The sequence below is a fragment of the Galeopterus variegatus genome, unplaced genomic scaffold (assembly GCF_000696425.1).
Source record: "Galeopterus variegatus unplaced genomic scaffold, G_variegatus-3.0.2 Scaffold1123, whole genome shotgun sequence".
NCBI classification, from domain to species: Eukaryota; Metazoa; Chordata; class Mammalia; order Dermoptera; family Cynocephalidae; genus Galeopterus; species Galeopterus variegatus.
The window spans coordinates 20,882-34,317 of record NW_007727234.1 but is presented as its reverse complement, the minus strand read 5'-3'; positions in this window follow the sequence as shown (position 1 = coordinate 34,317).

Genomic DNA, 13,436 nt, shown 5'->3' with positions numbered 1-13,436 from the left:
CAACACCAAGCCAAGGGTTAAGATCCCCTTACCAGTCATCTTTAAAAAAAAAAAAAAGAATTCACTTTAGAAACATCTGTTCATAGCCAAAAACAAGATAGAACTATCAAGTAATGGTAGATGTGTGTGTGCACACACGCGCATGTGTCTCATCTGCAAGCTGGTTCTGAGTTGCACTTCCAAAGAGCGATCCAACAGTTTGAACATGGGTTGGAAGAGCACTCGTGTGATGTGTTAGTTCACAAAGATGAGGTCACGCCGTGCGTGGTCTTAGTTTCACCCCCTTCCCTCACAGAGGATGCCGAGTGATGCCTGTCACTGTGGGGTGGGGCCAACCCAGGAAGGCTTCCTGGAGGGAGGGAGTGTGCAGCCAGCTAAAGAGGCGAGGTGGGGCCCCAATGGGCAGAGCAGAGGGTGGAGGTGAAAATGCCACACCCCTGGGACACTTGGCACCTTCCAAACCATGCAAAACCTTGTCAAAGCCAGCTGTTGGCTTTCTGCCCTGGCTTCTAGCTCTCCTTCCTCCTTCCCTTCCTCCCCTCCCAGGTCCCAGGTCCAGAATGATCTCCTGAGTCAGCTCTGGGCTTCCTGCTGGAGGGTTGGGAGGTGGGTGTCAGACCCCTTCCTGCTCAGGGAAGGTAGGGCTAGCTTTTGGACTCCAAGGTCTCCTCCTCCCTTCCTCTGGCGCAGAGATTGGAGTCTCCTGGACAATGCACAGCCCCAAAGGAACAGAGAGCGTGAGGCCATGTCTCTGCTCAGCCCTGGGGTTCAACCTGAGACTCAACCCTCTCACCCACATACAGCCACTTTCCTTACAGGAAAGGGACAGGAACCGATGCACAGGTTGAGGGAGGGAGCCTCAGGAATGGGAACTGACCCAGGCTGGGGGTAGCACCAGGAGTAAGAGGTGAGCCCTTAGTGGCAGGGGCTGGGAGAGGTCCTGGGAGCCCAGGCGCCGTTGGCCCAGGCCGGGGCTGGGCTTCTCCACCCCAGCCCAGGGAGCGGTCTGGATCCCTCCCTCCCTCTCAGCTGACAGGGCAGGGCTGAGAGAGCATGCAGGGACCTGGAACCGAAACTCAGCAAAGAGTGCTCACCCCAGGGACCCTCGCCCAGGCGGAACCCCAGCAAGCCTCCAACCACCCTGGAGCCTGCCGCACCCTGGGGCCGTGCCTCCGGGAAAGAGGGCAAATGGGAAGATCGTAGAGCAATGGCCGAGAGAGAAGGCTTTGGGGTCAGTCAGACAGACAGGCTTCCTGGGTACCTGTTATGTTCCAGGCCCTGAGCTTGGTACGAGAAACATGGCAGAAACCCAAACCAGACACGGCTTCTTATACGCTGTGTAGCCTTGGCCAAGTCACTGTACCTCTCTGAGCCTTGCTGCCTCATCTGTAACGAGGGGCTCCTAACTTCTGCCACCTGGGTTACTACGAAGATTTAACTGACCTAAGCCTTGTGCTGTAAGGTATGTGACACCCTNTATGTTCCAGGCCCTGAGCTTGGTACGAGAAACATGGCAGAAACCCAAACCAGACGTAGCCTTGGCCAAGTCACTGTACCTCTCTGAGCCTCGCTGCCTCATTTGTAATGAGGGGCTCCTAACTTCTGCCGCCTGGGTTACTACGAAGATTTAACTGACCTAAGCCTTGTGCTGTAAGGTATGTGACACCCTGCAAAGAGCAGGTCCCCAGTAAAGGGTAATTACTGAAATGACAAGGCTGTGTTGAACAAAGCTGCCTTCGCAGAAGGCTGACTGTGCCCGGCCTTTTCTAGATCTTAACCCCGGTGATCTCTGGGTGACCCCTGCAGGACCTACCCCTCTCTGGCCCTCAGTTCCCTCCCCCTCTGAAGTGGGGTCATTGGCTACTTTCTAGGATCAAGTGAAAAAGACTCTGGACCCATTAAAAAGGGCTTCCCTGCAGCAGAGAGGGAATAGCAGAAGCACTGACTCTCAAACTACGGCTCACAACCCATTAGGAGTCTTGAAAGCAAAGGGGTGGCTGCAGCCAGAGGTTTCTAAAAGCGACGAGAGAGGACAATATCAGAGAGCATCTCACATCATAAGGGCATGTTCTTACTTCACAACATTTTTATTCCAGTGAAATATTTGATATATGTATGTTTACTGAGTCATGATGTAAAACTGCAGGTAAGAAAACATTGGAAAGGTACTGGTAATAGTTAAGAGCACAGGCTCTGGGGTCGGATGGGTTTGGGTTTGAATCCTGACTCTGCCCCTTACTAATGGGGTGACATTGGGCAAGTTACTTCAGTGCTCTGTGCCTATTTCCTCTTCTGCCAAAAGGTGATGGAAATAGCAGAGCTGGGAGGACTAAATGACACGCATAGAACAGTGCCTGGCCCACAGCTCAGTGAGCCTTCGTGATTATTGTCAGATTCAGAATGAGGACAAAGTAAGGTCTCAGACGAGGTGGCCCCTGCACGTGGTGGGGGGTCTGCAGCCCCCTCCCAGTGGAGAAGGCCGTTCTGGCCCAGCCCCTCCATTTTACAGATGAGAAGACTAAGGCTCTGAACCAGGAAGTGACTTGTCCCATCACTGAGAAGATGGGCTGGAGCCCAGCCTTCTGCCCCCCAGGGGAATGATCTGCCCTCCTCTTACTGCCTCTTGGGGTCGAGAGAGTATTTGATTCTTTGGTGTCCTCATCTGTAAAATGGGGACAGTAAATCGTTGACCTCATAGGGCTAACTAAATGANGGTGTCCTCATCTGTAAAATGGGGACAGTAAATCGTTGACCTCATAGGGCTAACTAAATGAGATCCTGCATGCAAAGTGCTTAGCACGGTGCCTGGCACAGCGTAAGTCTCAAAAATGTTAGCTATTTTCACTCACAATGTGTTGTTCAATTAAAAAGGCAGATTATGAAACAATCTGTACAGTATGAGCTTAATTTGTGTAAGGAAAATAAAGGGTGGATGGTCATGCTCACCTCCCAAGGTGCTCATAGTGACCATTTCTAGGTGGTGGCATTATAAGTGTGCCTTTGCCTTTTGTTTGTTATAGCTAAAATTTCTAGTTCTAATTATTCTACAGCTGTGTGTTGCTTTTATGTGAAGAAAAAAAAAAGGTATTTTTATCAACATAAATAAGAACTACTACCCACTTCAACTGACTCATGCGACAACCCCAGGCCAATGCGTGGGCGACCCCATGCCGCCTTCCACCGAAAACCACCAGGTGTGTCACTGTGATGTGGGGCCCAGAGCACCGAGAAGCAGCCTGCTGTTCATTTTCTGTTTCTTGTGTGCTCACAGTGACAACTGATGACCTACTGGTGGCATTCTGTGTAACAGACACGTGCAGATTTCCAGGCAGGAGAGAGAGTGGCAAAGGCAAGCGTAGTTTGTCAAGCTGTAAGTCCCGGCATCTCCTTTATACAAAACCCAGGCTGGCCGTGGAGAGTGACAAAGGTTGGGAACAGATATTCTGTAGGCTTTGGATGCCAAATCAAGAGGGAGAGCAGAGGGGGGTTGCATGGAAGGGGATGGTGGGCAATGGAGGTGGGGGTGCAGGAAGAAAGGAGGACAGTCAGAGACTGCTTCTGCAGATGACCAGCCTCTTCCAGGGCCTTCTCATCCCCAGTAGCAGGTGTGTGTGTGTGTGTGTGTGTGTGTACTGGGGCTGGGGGAAGGCAAGGCAGGAAACAGGTGGTATGGCTGGTATTTGGCCAAGAAAGGGATATGAAGGCTGTAGGAGGCTGCGGGGTTCACGTTGAACATTGGAAATCAGAAAGATGGATCCAAGATGGACCCTTTAGAAAAGAACCTAGAAAAGGTTCTTGGGTGAGGTTGTGGTCTTGTGGGTCTCCACAGGCATCCAGGAATCAACCCCCTGACCGGCACCCAGGCTGCTCATCCTCTGTCCCAGCACTGCTGCTCCGTGCTGTCATTACCCACTGGAGCCCGTTCCCACCCTCCCAAGCTCCGCTCCTGGAGGCCCAGCGCAGAGTCTTCCTCCATCTTGGTCTAGCCCAGTGTGGGGTGCGGTGCTGAAGAACAGAAGGTGCTCAATGCACACCTGAGTCTGAAGACAAGTGAGGTCTGAGTGGTGAGTGACTCACCCGTGCCTGAGGCTCGGCAGACCCACGTCCTGGTTTCCCCTGTGGCTTGCTGTGACCCAAGCTCAGGTGCACTACGGAGTATGCACCTCCTTTTGTTCTGTCTGCACGGCAGGGTTAGCAGTACCCACCTCCACCTCTGAAGGATTGGGGAAAGGGCTTCTGCAGACTTGAGGGGGAAGAGAGAATGCAGGACACATGTTCCAAGCAGGCACAACCTGCAAAGGGAAGGCCGCCAGCGTGTGCCTGGTGGCTTTGGGGAATCAGCAGAGCTGGGAGGCTGGACAGAAAGGAGAGGTCGGCTGGGGGCTGGTGTACCATATTCAGTGGCTTGGCTTGAGACTACAAGCAGGAGGCGGCCAGGAACCATGTCTGAGAAGAGAGGACCAGACCCAGTGAAGAAAGCCCACACTTTCGGTTTGGGAGGAGTTAAGAGCTCAGTTTATTGCACCAGGAAGAAGGGTCAAGTTTATTGTACCAGGAAGAAGGGTAGGCTGCTGCAGGACAATCATCAGAGGACACTGCTGCAGGGAAAACTGCTTCCCTCTTCCTGGACCTCTGTGGGCAACAGAGAAGTAAATGTGAACAGCGCCTCCTGCTGGACAACCCCAACATGACACTATGCCTATCGGAGAGGTCAGAAACAGCAAGGGGAAATATATTCTAGAATGTTCAAGCCGGAATAAAACGGTTCAACAAGAGCAAGAGCTATTGCTGCTGCAGCTGCTGCTTTTTTTGATTAGGAGCTTACTGTGTCCCAGCACTAGGTTAAGTACTTTTCTTGGATGATTTTATTTAATCTTCACAACAGCCTATGAGATAGGAACTATTATTAATCCCCCTTTTCAGATGAGGAAACTGAGGGGGGAGGGGGGCAAATAATTTTTTCTGAGGTCTCAAGTTAGTTGGTAGCAAAATTAGTTTTCTGGCCCAGGTCTGCCTGACTCGAAATCCCATGGTTTTAACTACATTTTGGGACCTCCCTTCAAGTCCAAGGATGGTAGAGAGATTTAATCTTTGCATTATGTCTCCTTGGTTGGTAGAGGCTGCCTAGAGCTCTGGGTTGAGAAGGATCCTGAGTGCTGTAATGAATTAATGATGTCTGCCAGGGGCACTGGAAGAGATGCGGCCACATGTATGTCAGGTATGTTATTATCTCTGATCTAGTCTAATCTATTATCTACTGTGATCTTTATGGGACTCTGAGAAAGGAATCTAGGCTCAATCCTCTGACCTCTGTCTTCACTCATTCACTCAGTGACCTAAAAGGCATCTCAAATTTATCATGCTCAAAGATGAACTCTTGATTTGCACCTCCAAACACATCCCTGCCCCATCTTCCCCACCAAGTAAAGGGCATCGCTAGTCTCCATTAGCTCAAGACAAAAGCCTTAGTATCATCCTTGTAAGATTTCCTCTTATACCTCACATGCAATCTTCCAATAAATCTCATTGGTGCTACCTTTGAAATATATCCAGCATCAACCACCTTTTACCACCTGCACAGCTGCCACCACCATCATCTTCCCTGGACTAATGTAACAGACACCTAACCAGTCTTGCTACATGCGCCCTTACCCCCTACAGTCTAGTCTCAGCACAGCAGACATCCCTAGGCCTTGTTGATTTTTCAAAGCACTTTTGCCTAAGTTACACACTCACACTGTAGAGTAGGGCAGGGAATGCTCACTCCCATCTGACAGATGAAAAAAATTGAGGCTCAGAACTGTGATGCAGTTGGCCCCAAAACACACCATGCAGTAGCTGCAGTTCAGGGCTCTTACCATGATGCTGTGTGCTGTCTCTGCCCTTGAGGACGTGCCTCTCTGACCTCCAGAGCCTCCCATGGATGAGATCAAGGGTCCCCCAAGATCATGTCAGGAGGTCAGGTAAGGAGGATGTCAAGGAATCCAGGAGAGATGATCTTCTCTCTGCTTTGGAGGGCCCCAAAGGGGAAAATATGACTGATCTCTTGGTCCAATGCATCTTCTCACAGTCTGGGTCACTTTGCTTTGGTGTGTGATGTCCCCTGGTGCTCACTCTTAGGAAATGCAGTTGATTATTGAAGAAAACTTTTGGGGAGAGGGGTGGGCTTTCACAGACGATGCCATGTCTGGGGGCTCTTCTGACCACCCTCCCAGCAGGACTCTTTCATCCTTTAGAGATCAGGGTGTGTGTGCAGGTGGATAATAGCCACGAGGCTCCTTTCAAACTCTACCAATCCACACCTTCGAGTGTGAACCCAAATTGGTACAGCCTTTTTGAAAACAGTCTTTTTTTAAATCAACATTTCAGAAAAGGTTTTAAATGACATGCTCAAGGTATAACGCTACATGAAAAATTAGTACAAAAATGTATGTAAAACACTATCTATGTATACATCTATTGAAGATATACCCACAAGGAGTAGCAAAAGTTTCTCTGGGGAATGGGATTATGTTTTATCTTTATTCTTTATAATTTTCTGTTTTCTACATTGAGCACGTTTCACTTTTCTAAAGTAAAGTTTTGTAAAAGAAAAAAGTACAGTAGTAATAAAGCCTTTTTCTTCTGGTGTCCTGCCCCTGCAGCCCACTGTGTGCTGGTCAGAATGTCCCCTCTGGAACGCTATTTGGTGAGCAATGGGCGATTGAAGATTCGTCCACTGTGGGAACAAGTGTGCAGTGTAGTGGGGGAGCATCTGGACACCATGCTTTGCCCAGACATTTCACAGTTCTAGCAGGGGGCGGAGTAGGAAGAACAGACCCCCCAGAGATCAAGAAACCTCTGATCCCAGAGACAAGGAAACAGGGAACCCAAAAGAAAACTCATGATCAAGATTCTTAGACAGAGAGAGAAATACAAGATGCAGAGAGATCATGTATATGAGTGTGCCCAGGACCAGAGAGGTGACTGGATGTGCCCAAGGTCACAGAGCAGATGCTGATAGAGTTCAGGCTGCCTGACCCCGATTCCTAGTTCTTCCCTCACACCAGCAACGTGGAACTTGCAGAAAACACCCATGGAAATGCAAATTAGCACAATAGTGAGAAACTTCTATTAGCAAAACATTTTGAATTTGATGAGGTCAAAGGTTGACAAGATGTTGGGAAAAGAACATTTTCATGTATTCTATTGGTAGGAATTAAGTTGGTTTAGCCACTGTAGAGAGCAATTTGCAATATCTGTTAAATTCTTCTGGGTTTTTTTTTTTTTTTTTGTCTCTTTTTTAAACGGTAAGGGGATCGCAACCCTTGGCTTGGTGTCGTCCGCACCGCGCTCAGCCAGTGAGCGCACCGGCCATCCCTATATAGGATCTGGACCCACGGCAGGAGCGCTGCTGTGCTCCCAAGCGCCGCACTCTCCCAAGTGCGCCACGGGACCAGCCCCAATATCTGTTAAATTGTAAAATGCACATACTCTATGACCTGGTGGATCCGCATCTCCATGTTGTCTACCCCAGAGAAACACACACTCAAGTGCACATGGGGCCAAGTGCAAAGGTAATCATTGGGATGCTTTGTCATCATGAAAAAACTAAAAATATTCTAAATACTCATCAACTGGGGAACAGTTTATTAAAATACAGTACATGTGAACCACAGAATACCTCAAGCAGTGAAAAAAGTGATCTCTGTGGACTGATGCGGAAAGTTTTCCACGAAGTTTTGTTGAGTGACAATGCCAGAAACAGGTTGCGGAATGATAGCGTATGACAGAAAGACATACAGTATCATATATTTTCCATGGGCCTGCCTTAGTCTATTTCTGTTGCTTGTAACAAAAACCTGGAACTTCCATTTGTAAGAAAACAAAATTTATTGCTTACAGTTTCAGAGGCTGGGAAGTCCAAAGCCCAGGGAACACATCTGATGAGGGTCTTGGTGGTGACAACTGTGACCCAGGGGTCTCACATGGCAGAAAATGGCAGAGCAAAGAGAGAGAACTTCTCAGACTGCTTTTCTTTTAAAGCCCTCAGAACCACGGCCCTGACCACCATTTTTAGTTCTTCACTACTGCACGGTGCCATAATCCAATCACCTCTTCAAAGCCCCATCTTGCAATTGCAATAGTACGATTTCTCACCCTCTTAACAGCCACAGTGGGGATCAAGCTACTAATACGTAAAACTTGGGGGACATAATTCGTATCAGGGCCCATAGAAAAAGATTTGGAAAAATGTCTCCTAAACTGATAACAGCAGTTACTTTGGTGGGGAGGAGGGGTGCAGAGAAAGGGCAGGGGAATGGTGAATCAGTGCTATTCTAACGCATTAAAAGGAAAAGGTATTCATCTATTGCTTGCGTAATTAAAAATTGAGTATTATAAAGATAGAGATAAGAGGAAGAGAAAGAAAATTTTTAAAAGGAAGCAAGGACACTCCCAGGAGGATGGATCACACAGTAGGCCCACGACAAGAACGGAGGCCCCACGGAGAGGCAGAGGAGTCCAGTTAGTTCCCACCTCAGGGTTCTGCACAGCCTCCACTTTCCCAGAAGGATCAGGCAGTCTGGTCTTGGCCTCCAAGGTGTCTGTTGCTGCACGCCAGGTGGCCACACGCCCAGGAACAGCTGTCAAGTGCCTTGGGGGTTGGAAGGAGCCTGGCTGCTGTTACAGGAAAGGGAGAGGGGTTCTCGGATGAGAAGGCCCCCCCTCCACTCCCAGCACCCACTTGGAGCCCTCCACACCGGGGCCTGCGGGGGGTGTCCCACCCCCACCCTGCCTGCAGGGGAGGCTGAAGCCAGTGGCTAAGGAGGAAGGTGCTTGCTAATCATTTGTTTTTTAATCATCTTTTTCCTTATTTTTACAGCACTTTTAGTTTTACAGAGAAATTGCACAGAAGGTACAGATAATCTCATACCCTCCCCTCCCCCACCCACTTACACACTTTCACCTGTTACTGACATGTTACATTAGCATGGTACATCTGTGACAATTATGAATCAATACTGATGCATTGTTATTAACTTAATTTTATATTAGGGTTCCCGCTTTGTGTTGTGCACTGCTCCGGGTTTAGCCTAATGCATAATGCCATGTATTCATAATGACACTAGCATGCAGAATGGCTTTGCTGCTCTAAAACTCCTCTCTGCTCCACCTATTCACCCCTCTCCTTCCCTCTGTCTCTCCCTCATCCCCTGAAATCCTGGCAATGACTGATCTTCTTTTACCTCATTACCTCAAACATTCGTCATTTCTTTGTCTTGGAAACATTCAAAACCCTCTCTTCCGGCTAACTGAAACTATACAGTAAATTGTTGTTCATTATAGTCCCCCTAGCGTGCTATAGAACACTAGAACTTACTCCTCCTATCTAGGTGTACTTTTGTGTCCATTAACCAAACTCTGACTATCCCCATACCCCCTACCTGTTCCAGCCTCGGGTAACCACCATTCTTCTCTCCACTTCTACGGGATCAACTCTCTTAACTTCCACATATGAGTGAGAGCATGTGGTACTTCACTTTCTGTTCCTGGCTTACTTTACTTAACAAAATATCCACCAACCTCATCCATGATTTTACTCTTTTTTATGCGGGATCTTTCCCAGGCTGCCACATTCCCCTGGGTTCAAATCCCAGCTTCAGCACTCTCAAACTGTGTGCCTTTAGGAACCCCTTCTCTTTGATTAAGGTATAGTTCACATACCATAAAATTCACCCAGTTTTGTATATTCACAAAGTGTACAGTTTTTAACATATTCACAGAGTTGTGCAACCATCATACTGTCTAATTCAAGGACATTTTCATCACCCAGAAAAGAAACTCTGTACCCACGAGCAGTCACTCCCACATTCCCCTCCCTCCCCATAGCCCCTGGCAACCACTAATATATTTAGTAGTGTCTCCATGGATTGGCCTATTCTGGACATCTCATATAAGTGAAATCATACAATATGTGGCTTTTGTGTCTACCTTCTTTCACTTAGTATAAAGTATTTATACATCTCATATCTAGGGCAACTGTTTGTGGAGGATACGAATATTTACAAAGCAAATGTATTTCACAGGGCCTAGTTTCCAAAGCCCTGTAGTTTCAGGTTCAACCTAACTTTTTAAAATCACATGTAGAAATGTTAACCTTGCAAAAGACAGGAAACTTTCCCCAGGCTAAAGTCTCTGTTGTAGATATAGAATTATAACACAGCAAAGTTGCTGGTTCAAGGACAGACAAGTTACTTGATTGTTATGTAAACATACTAAGGAAATTGCTGTATGGAAAGAAAATGTTTGGTAAAAACAAATTTTTGTTGGTGGATCGACTTAACCTTCTGCAAATTGCATTATGGAATGTCACTTGTTACTTCACTGATGTTACCAGCTTCTATTGTTAAACTATACTTAGCCATAACTCCACTTATGTTCCTTTCCTGTAACTTCCTGGTCTGGAGAATAAATACAGGGAGAGAACCCCAGTTTGTGGTTAATTTTCCAAAGGAGGATTGCCTCTCTCTTGAGGATTCCAGGAAGTTAACCCCTTCGGCGTGTCTCACTGATCAGAAGAAATGGGCTTTGAGTAATCCTTTTTGCATCTCCGTCACCCCGTGTGAAGCAAAGCAACAACTGGTGCCTAAACTTACTCCTTTCTTCTTAAAACACCCCCAAACTGTCTTTTCAAACCCTGCCCCAGTTGGCTCTTACCTTTTTCCTCCTCTCCTGCCTTTTCCGATGTCCATCAACCCAGCCTCACTGGACCCTTGCCAGCCCAGCCATAATTCCCTTAGTAGGCAGGAGAGGAGAGGCTATGAGTCCTCACACAGCAATGTGGTTTTATTTCCCCTCTTACACAACATTCTTAAGCATTATTCTTGTGGTCATTAGAAGATTGTAAAACCTCAGCTATGGAGAGAAGTGTGATTGTGAAGTCATACTTTCCAAAAAGATACTGAGGTCTTTTAGGTGTGAGTTGCATGCCAAGTTCAACTCATTTAGTGAGTGGCCACTGTGTGCCAGTTGAGAGCCAGGAGTGGGGCTGAGTTGTTTGGGACATAGAGAATTGTGTTTGGCTGAGCCCTAGATGTTGAAAGTTTGTTTACTCACTGTTCATTGAGCATCTACCATATGCCAGGCCCTAAGTGAGTCATTGAAGATGTATCCAGAGGGAAAGATGCTAAATGCACAAACATTATTTCTGTGAAATTGTGATTAAGTACTACCAAAGAGACTTCTATGATTTGAATGTGTCCCCCAAATTCATGTGTTGGAAACTTAATCCCCAGTGCAACAGTGTTGGGAGGTGGGGACGAATGGGAAGCAAAGCCCTCGTGAATGGATGAATGCCACCATAAAAAGGGCTTGAAGGATCTCTCTCTCTTTCTCTCTTTCTCTCTCTCTCCTGCTCTTCTGCCATGTGAGGACATGATGCTCCTTCCCTCTGGAGGACTCAGCATTCAAGGTGCCATCTTAGAAGCAGAGAAACCAAACCCCAACCTGTGTGTGTCTTGATCTTAGACTTCCCAACCTCCAGAACTGTGAAAAACAAATTTTTGTTCCTTATAAATTACCCAGTCTGTGGTATTCTGTTATAGCAGCACAAAATGGACTAAGACAGATATGGGGATTGGGAGCAAACCCAAAGTTGGGTGTGAAGGAAGGCTCCCTGAGGAAGTGACATAAGGACTGAGACTGGGAGCAAGAACAGGAGTCGGCTAGAAGACTAGGGAGGTGCTGTGGATTGATTGAATTTTGTCCCCAAAATTCATATATTAGAAACTTAATTCCCACTGTAACTGTTGAGGGTGGGAAATCTGATTACAGTAACTGACAGGTGGGGCATTGAAGAGGTGATTGGATTGTAGGACCATGCCACAGTGAATGGATTAATAATGGTGGTCAGGGGCATGGTTCTTAGGGCTTTCAAAGAAGAGCACACGAGAGGTTAGTCTCTCTGTGTTCCATCATTTTCTGCCATGTGAGACCCCTGGGTCACTGTCACTACCACCAAGACCCTCACCAGATGTGTTCCCTGCACTGTGGACTTCCCACCTCTGAAACTATGAGCAAGAAATTTCATTTTCTTTATAAATTAGCCAGTTCCAAGTATTTTGTTATAAGCAACAGAGATGGACTAACACAGAGGGAGACCCTGGCATGAGAAAGAAGGGGACTGGTGGTAGGATTCTGTGTGGCTGGAACACAGAGAACTGGAGGAGAGCTTCGAAAGGTAGGTGGAGGCCACATTGCAAAAGCTTTAGACCACTTTGTAAGAGATCTTGAGCCTCATGCTGTGGACCAGAGACCTTCAACATGAGCCCATAGGCCCTTGAAGCTTGGGATGTGGTTTGTTCTAAACACGGAAAAGCTCAGTTATGGTGGCATAGATGTGGGGTCCTCTAACAGTGAGGGAAAGGGGATTCCTACACCCACCAATATGCGGGATCCGACTGTGCACACTGCTTCCCAGCTCTGTGTTCAGTGACCTCACGTTGCTAGCTTAAAGTCAGCCATGGTGGGAGTATTCACACCATGGAGACACAAACAGCAAAGCAGGGCTGCCACCCCCCAGCCCCCCAAAGCCGGTTGTTAAACACTTATGAGCATCACTGCTTCTCCCCAATATTCCAACCCATAGAGGAGGCCGGCACCCCAGTGCCCACAGTGCCACTTGTGAGCATTTAGTCTGTGATCTTTGCAAATCAGGAAGTGATCAAGACAGGAATTTTATTCTCATTTGCCCTTAATCTTCTGGAGGCCGGATTGCAGAAGTTTTAAAACCACAGCTCTGAGGACAGCAGACCAGAGTCCAAATCCCAGCCCTGTCACTATAATTAGCTGTGTGACCCAAGGAAGCAATGTAAACTCCAAGTTTCATCTGTTAAAAGGGGATATGAGTAATATCCACCTTATGGGGTGGTCGTGAGGATTAAATACCATAAATATGTAAACTGCAGTACCACTGCAAGGACTCAATAAATATTAGTACTACTGGCGGTTTTCAATAAAGAGATATCATTAGAGATATACTCACTTTATTCCACAATGGACTTCTTACCAGTATTTGAGATACCTAAAAGAAACCGAAGCACTATACGAGAACCTAAGTAAAGGCGAGGTCGTGGTAACTGGCTGAGACTTTTTTGATCTACATCTATAGATGACTTTTATTGAAGGTTTCGGGAAATCCAACTTGCCCAAGCTATGGTCACAAAAGGTTCTTTCAAGGACCTAGGCATCCAGGCACACAATTTTGTAAATTGCAATTATGCAGGGGGTGGGGGAAGAGGGAGCAGGAGAGAAGAAACATGGCACATTTTGTCCAAAAGAGCAGGTGCCAGGTTTAGATGCTGTACTAGTCCGTTTCTGTTGCTTATAACAAAATACTTGGAACTGGCTAATTTATAAAGAAAATGAAATTTATCACTTACAGTTTCAGAGGAGGG